This window comes from Phyllobates terribilis, unplaced genomic scaffold, assembly GCF_046119375.1.
Source record: "Phyllobates terribilis strain yellow unplaced genomic scaffold, ASM4611937v1 Scaffold_449__1_contigs__length_1482836, whole genome shotgun sequence".
Taxonomy (NCBI): Eukaryota; Metazoa; Chordata; class Amphibia; order Anura; family Dendrobatidae; genus Phyllobates; species Phyllobates terribilis.
The window spans coordinates 202,239-209,330 of record NW_027363209.1 but is presented as its reverse complement, the minus strand read 5'-3'; the positions used below and the strand labels follow the sequence as shown (position 1 = coordinate 209,330).

Here is a 7,092-nt window from a genome sequence, read left to right as displayed (position 1 = left end):
AATTTGCACATTTATTGGATGCACCTCTTCTGGGACGGTTGCGGGCTGCTATTTTTAGGCTGGGGAGGGCCAATACCCATGGCCCCTTCCCAGTCTGAGAATACCAGCCCCCAGCTGTCTGCTTTTATCTTGGCTGGTTGTCAAAAATGGGGGGACCTCACGCCATTTTGTTAAATTATTTATTTAAATAATTTAAAAAAATGGCATGGGACCCCTCTGTTTTTGATAACCAGCCAATATAAAACAGACAGCTGGGGGCTACAGCTCACAGCTATCAGCTTTGCTTTTGCTGCTTAGGAAAAATAGTGGGGACCGTATGTTTGTTTTTTTTTATTTGTTTTTTTTTTTTACACAGTGTGCCCCAGCCAATCACAGCCAGGCCAATACGTGACATAGCTGTGATTGAGCTGGAAGTGCCCACACCAACAAAGCTTGTTGATTGGCTGTGCTGCTGCCCTTGAACAAACTTTGTTGGGGATGCTGAACAGTACCATGGGCTTCCACGGGCACTTTACAGTTTAGGTTTGACTAACTCTAATTACTAAAACTGGAATCTTACAGAGATACTTGGTGAATAGAAAGTTAATTTTCATGGGGAAGCTTTACACATTTACATATAAAGAACCAGGATAATAATTTTTATAGTGAAAAGCAGTTTATTAAGAGTAAAACAACAAACACAAATGAACTATTTACAAAAGCCGGAGAAGATTGAGCTATGTCCTTGGTGTTCCCTTCATGGACCTTGACAGGGAATATTCCCAGCTCGAGTCATGTATCCTGGGATTTCAAACACCGTTCTGTTGGGTGGGAAAACTACAGGAGGGTGATTAAATTCCAGGGGTCGTAGGGGGAGGGGTAATTGTGGTCCCAGGCTGGGGAGGTTTTGGGCAGAAGGATTAGAACAAGATGTGAAGGAGGGATTGGAATAAGATGGTGATGGATAGTTATACTGGGGTATGGATGGGAAGTTGGGATAAAGGACAAGCGGGTGTACACTGGGAGGGGCAACGACATTGGGAGCAACACATCTTGAATAAGCTGTAGGAAGATTCCACAAGATCAATGGAAAACAGGATGCGGGGTCTGGAGAAGAAGAGGTGGACGGAGCAGCAGCTTCCTGGTCTGGTCTGTTGGGCTCCATGTTTGGAAGAGGATGAAGGTTGTAAGCCAAAGGCCTGTAGGGATGTCCATGAAGGATGTAGGGGGCCAGGTCAGGTGCATAGATGTCCTGCCTGGTGACCGCAGTGTTCTGGATCTTCATGGCATCATGAGGGATCTGACTCACATCCACTGTCCAGAAGTTCCCTTTGGCCTGAGTATTGTGTGGATCCTTCAGCACCTGAAATAAAGATGAAATAAATTTAGATAATGATTCAAGTAAAATTTAAATTTACAAAAGTTATTACTGTATATAGGGGTCATAGAGAAGAAATTATGTGAAACTTTGTATGTGGGAATAGTGGCTATATGGGATATATGGAGGGTTGCTCCAGGGCGTGTACATAGATAGTCATGTAGAAGAGGTACATACAATAGGTTGTCTCTTCTTTTACTACGAGGATCACACTTGTATCATCTACATATTTAATGTAATATCTATGCCTTGAGTAGGATGAAAGCTTTGATCGGGGGATGGGTGGATAATGGAGGAAAATTTCTCTAGAAATTAGGGAATAATCACCTCGGGACAGAAAAGTCTGGGAACTTTGGGTGTTTTTATATGGGTCTTTAGGGTGAGGGGGCATTTATCAATTATATTATGAATGGGATATGGATTGTCAGAAACTATGTAGCAAAGCGATACCTTCTAATATAATGTGAAATTGTTACAAAAAAATAATGTAATAATAAAACAACTAAAATTAAGCAGATGAGATTCATGAGCTGGAAACTGTTACTGAGGTTATAAATAGGAGGAGACATACAGCGCTGTGTGTGATGAGGTTTATGGAGGAGAACCTGGAATCCGCTAATGTTATTATGGTGAAATTACTTTTTGTATCAGAGTTGAAAAGTGTCCAGAAAGAGATCTGATCTAATGGTAAAATGCAACAATTTTCTTTTGAACTTGTATTAGAAACCTGACATTTCGATGTTTTCCACCATCTTATAGATGAATACATCTTACAATATAAAGAAATCTCCCCTTATATGTAAAAACCCAACATCCATTAGAAGAGAATCCCCCCAATAAATGACCACACGGAGTCCTCACCTTTCTGAAGCAGTCGTTAGAGGACAGGTTGTGTCTGACGGAGTCTTTCCAACCCTTATATTCTCCATTAAAGATTGGGAAAAATTCACTGATCTTCTCTAAAATCTAAAATGACAAAAAATAACCAACATTCAGTTTTGTAAATGTATTAATAATAGTGAACCGCTTTTATTGTGAATTCTCCTTTACTACAAATTGTTAGAAGACCACTCAGTAGAAGTACAGCCTTAAAAGATTTGTTGTGTCCTAAGTCCATCTCCCACTAACTTATTCCTTTATAACATCGTTCTCTTACCTGCGACAGCTTCAGCTTCTTGTCCGGGGATATTTGTATTACCAGCGCAATCATGGCCAGGTAAGAGTATGGAGGTTTGGGGTATCGCTGGTAATTCTTCTTCCCACAGGTTTTCTCCTCCGGACCTGGTGTCATGTCTGGGTCACACTGTTCATTTTTCTCCTCTCCTTGACCACCGACCACATTGGAGTCCATCTCCATGTGCTCAATACTGAACATGTCAGGTGTTGGCATATTGAAGGTCTCCTTGGTTTGGACTTCTGAGTTAATGTCTCACAGGTGTCTTAACAGATGCCAGTATTAGATCTGATGTGACCCTGGACCACTGAAGGAGCCTTGATAAATGGTGCTCACCCCATCTCAGGCTTTGTTATGTTAATACCCCCAAAACAAGATGGAGCCCATTGCTGGTAACATCTTAACTGCTATATGAAGACCTAGATCCTTAAAGACAATAGCAGTATGAATACACAAAGTTTCAGTCCTTGGGTGTGATCCATCGTTAAAATATCTTTTGTCATGTTTACCATGTATATATTGTGTATACCATGCGGCCCCTTGTGTGTTAATCACCGGCCGCATAGATAATGCTGAGGCCTAGAATGAAATAGACTGTCTATAGGGACAACATTTTAAGCCTTGACTGAAGATCTTACCTTTCGTGAGTTTGTATAAAGTCACTTACAGACCAAATTACCAATCATTTCTCTTAAATATATATTTTAAATAATCCAGTAAAATATTATCTTCCACATTGATAATTATGGCTTTTCCCACTCCAACCCATTATTCCATGTATTCTGATGAATATATTTATAGGTTTTACACTTCTTACTTTTGTCTTTATCTCATTATCATTATTCAGGTGCATTAGATTGTTAGTGGGGGGTTTCCACAGTGGGGCACTTTGGATGCAGGATTACGATGACTGATATCTATTGGATAACATATGCTTTTACAGGTTTTTTTTTTGTATAATTTATACTTTTCATATATCAATTACTGTCTCTCTATACGTATATATGGAAAGTGCTCTGGTGGTTTATGATTTGCTCCTTTTCCTTATTTTTTTATTTTGTAAGTTCCTTGTTCACCCATCAGTAGACGTCTGTATTATTTAGCGGCACACACTTACTCATATTTATACAGTGAGGGAATAGACTCATTGACCATGTGAGTGGTTACCCCCAACCTTATAGTGGACTATTTCCTGTGGCTAATATCAGGGGGGAGGGTGTTACTAAAGATTGATCCCCTAGACCCCTCTAAAGAAGCTTGAAATTACGCGATTCATTCAACTTGATGGACCTGATTCTTTTTTCAGCCTATGTAACTATGTACATATTGTTTTATCTTGTGAGACCTCATTTGCACAAACATTTTGGGATGTTTGTCTTTTCCTAGATTAAGTTGATAAATTTCATGGATTCCACTTTCCACAATTTTTATATGACGCGGTTTTATTATTTAATCTTAATAACGTTTTCCAAGTGTATAAATTGAGGAGATTACAGCCAGCTGGTGATTATTGTCATCCATAATGACAAACTTTGATCATTATTACTATTGTGTTGACCACTCTGAAGTCCTCCATACACAAGTCAAAGGTGAGTTGCGGAATGATCATTCCTCAGTTGTTTGATAAGTTGTTAGTACTGAAATTGGCCATTTTGGACTACTTGTATCTTATATGAACAAAACCTGGAATCCTGAGGGACCCTAAAGACGATGCTTTGGCCGATCTTTCAGGTGAAAGCCAAGTCGGTTGTCTCTCTCATACACTGGCCGAGCACTCCTGTCTTCTCTATGAGAAAGCGACCAACAGACATCTCTGCCAGAGTCTTATCTCAAGTAGAGAAAAGCAATTGACAGTCCAAAATCAGACATGTCTGATGAACATCCCCCCCCGACAATCAGCTGGCTGGATCTCCCATACACCTTAGTGTTGGTGGCACCTATCAGTTTCAGAGAGTTTGGCCGACAATAGTGTAATGTGTACGGGGGGGCTCTAGTCTCTGACATATGCTTAAATGTGCATTATTCATACCTGCTCTAATGTTCACAAGAACAGAGTTAAAAGATCATTTTCCAATTTTTAAAGTAATGCAAAGTTCAAAAGAAATGTATAGATGGATCTCATCCCATTCATCAGCAAAGCAAAATCTGTGAAAACTCTGATGGTGAAAGTTTTACTCTTCTTAAAGATTCCTCACCTAAATTCATATCATTTGAACACTTGGTTTTTCTTTTTTTTCTGCTGTTTACTCAAGTAGAATTTTTTTACATTATGTTCTAATAAGAAATATGATAAGAGATAACTGTGCGAATTCTCATTGACCCTGTGATTTCTGCACTTTTGTAGCCATGATTGGGAACCTTTGCTTGATGTGAGTTTTTTTAAAAACCTGTGGAAAAAAGTCCTTGAATGATAATTTTTCTGTAGCTTCACCAGAATCTGATTTGCCGGATTCCTTACAACAACTATGGATTATTGAATTCTATATGACAATAGTAACAGTAAAGCTGTGATTATTTTCTGTGTAAGATCTCCCTGTCCGGCTCCGGTCGTCCTCTGCTCCGGCTGCTGTGTATTTACATCAGTTACAATGTGACTGACCCTAATCTCCCCCTATGAAGACCCCCTTGTTCCACTGATTTCTCACCGCAGGAGGCTCCATATTCCTGATCCCTCAGACTCTGCTGAGAATAGAAGACTTGTTTTCATGTAACACCTTCCCCACCTGATGTTTCCGAGGAACAGAAGATTTACATAGTATTACAAAGTGCGGGGATAAGTCGCCAGCCATGTTTCCATCTTCCTATAAATCCCACCACGTTTTTCATTATAATTAAAGATTACTTTTTGCCATTTCCTAATTTTTTAGAACATTTTTATCTGATCTAATATCAGATATGTAATAAAATACTTCTTTGCAGATTCTGCTTGGAAATGAAGACACAAAAAAGTGTAAAATTTTACTACAAATGTTCAATCTTTGAGTTCAGAGAGGCACAGCCCCCTCCGGCTGATGCCATTTAGGCTCTTTTGGGGGGCAGTATGTACGGATATATTTTTCCAATTAATGATAAATTAGTAGCCATTGATATAAATGTTACTATATATTTTTCCTGTTGAATGTTTATATCCCATAATCACCTCCTGAAAAAAAAAAGTTGTTTCTTAGAGATGAGAAACGAATAATAAAAAAATTGGGGGAGAAAAGTTAAAAATGAATTTTCCGGTGATCACCATTTATTCCCAATTAGTAATGGAGCAATGAAGATCAGTTGTTGGATTAGACCACTGCGCTCCTTCAATCTTTAGATTTACCCCAACAATTCAATGAATTCTCTATCTTTGGGCATTTCCTGGTAATGTGGAGAAAATCCGCCTCTTCCAGGGCACATTGAAGACAAACATTGTTTTTCATCTTCAGCTGTATAATAAAGTCTGTGAATTAACATAAATAGGATAAAATGATGAGAATAAGTTTCTGATATCAGATTGGAGCTTTGATAAATATCGGCCATTGACTTTTGGTCATTTTTCCTTCATCGATTTCCCATTTCACTTATGATGGAATCTGTTACTGCAAAATTCCGATGTTTCTCTGCCGGACACCAGACTGTTGTGTGGATCAGAGGCGGAAGATATTGGGGTATAACCTAAATATTGGGGAACAATCCTAAATCTCTCCCTATTGCTCGATTTCCTCCACACAGGTTTGATGTGTAAGTAATTACCTTTATAAACCAGAAACCTGGATGTTAACCCTTCTTGCCCCAGGAAATGCTGTTCCGTCACGGTGCGGGTGTATGGAGGAGAAGCATCGGCAGGTACTGTCTGTGTTCTGTATATAACACCGGCCTTTATCAGCAGCGTCCGAGTTCGATCCAAGGCCACAAGATAAAAAAAACATAAAAATCCAAATGAATTCGTAACAAGATGAACAGGTATCTCATGGAGTGTGAGCTTGGTAACTTATTAAACCTATAAATTGCACACACACAATACAATTATTAAAACAAATCATTTTATTAATTATATTAAAATATACATACTCATCATCACAGAAAAAAAACAAATAAATCCTCAATCAGAGTGGAAATAGCTCTGGGATTGCATCTTATTCCAAACGTCTTCTATATATCTCCACTTAGTCAATAAGTTATAAACACAGTTCATCAATAGTACATCATCTAGTTATTAAGGTATTAATACTCTGCATTGCACTCTATTAAAAATTGGGGTGAAATATCTAATTGCTAATTAAATATATTTATTATATTAAATATTTATTATATTATATAATAATTAAATATATTATGTAGTAAACAAATAAAGTGAATAGTGCATACCGCCCACTATAAAGATAATCCATAAATTCATCACATCAAATACTATTGTAAAGTGACCAGTGCAAAACTGTATTAGCAAAAACATAAGCCAAAAAATGTCAATAGTCCATTAGAGAAAGAATGGCAGACAAAGGGATATAAGGATACAGACCCAGTGCTATTGCCACATGCCCGACGCGCGTTTCGCCTAGCTTTCCCTCGTGAAGATGATGTACTATTG

General features: G+C 38.3%; 1 pseudogene; it reads right to left on the bottom strand.

Moving 5' to 3' along the window:
* Positions 1-736: 736 nt before the first annotated feature.
* LOC141229012 (forkhead activin signal transducer 3-like) lies at positions 737-5,320 on the bottom strand (annotated as a pseudogene).
* Between the last annotated feature and the right edge of the window lie 1,772 nt (positions 5,321-7,092).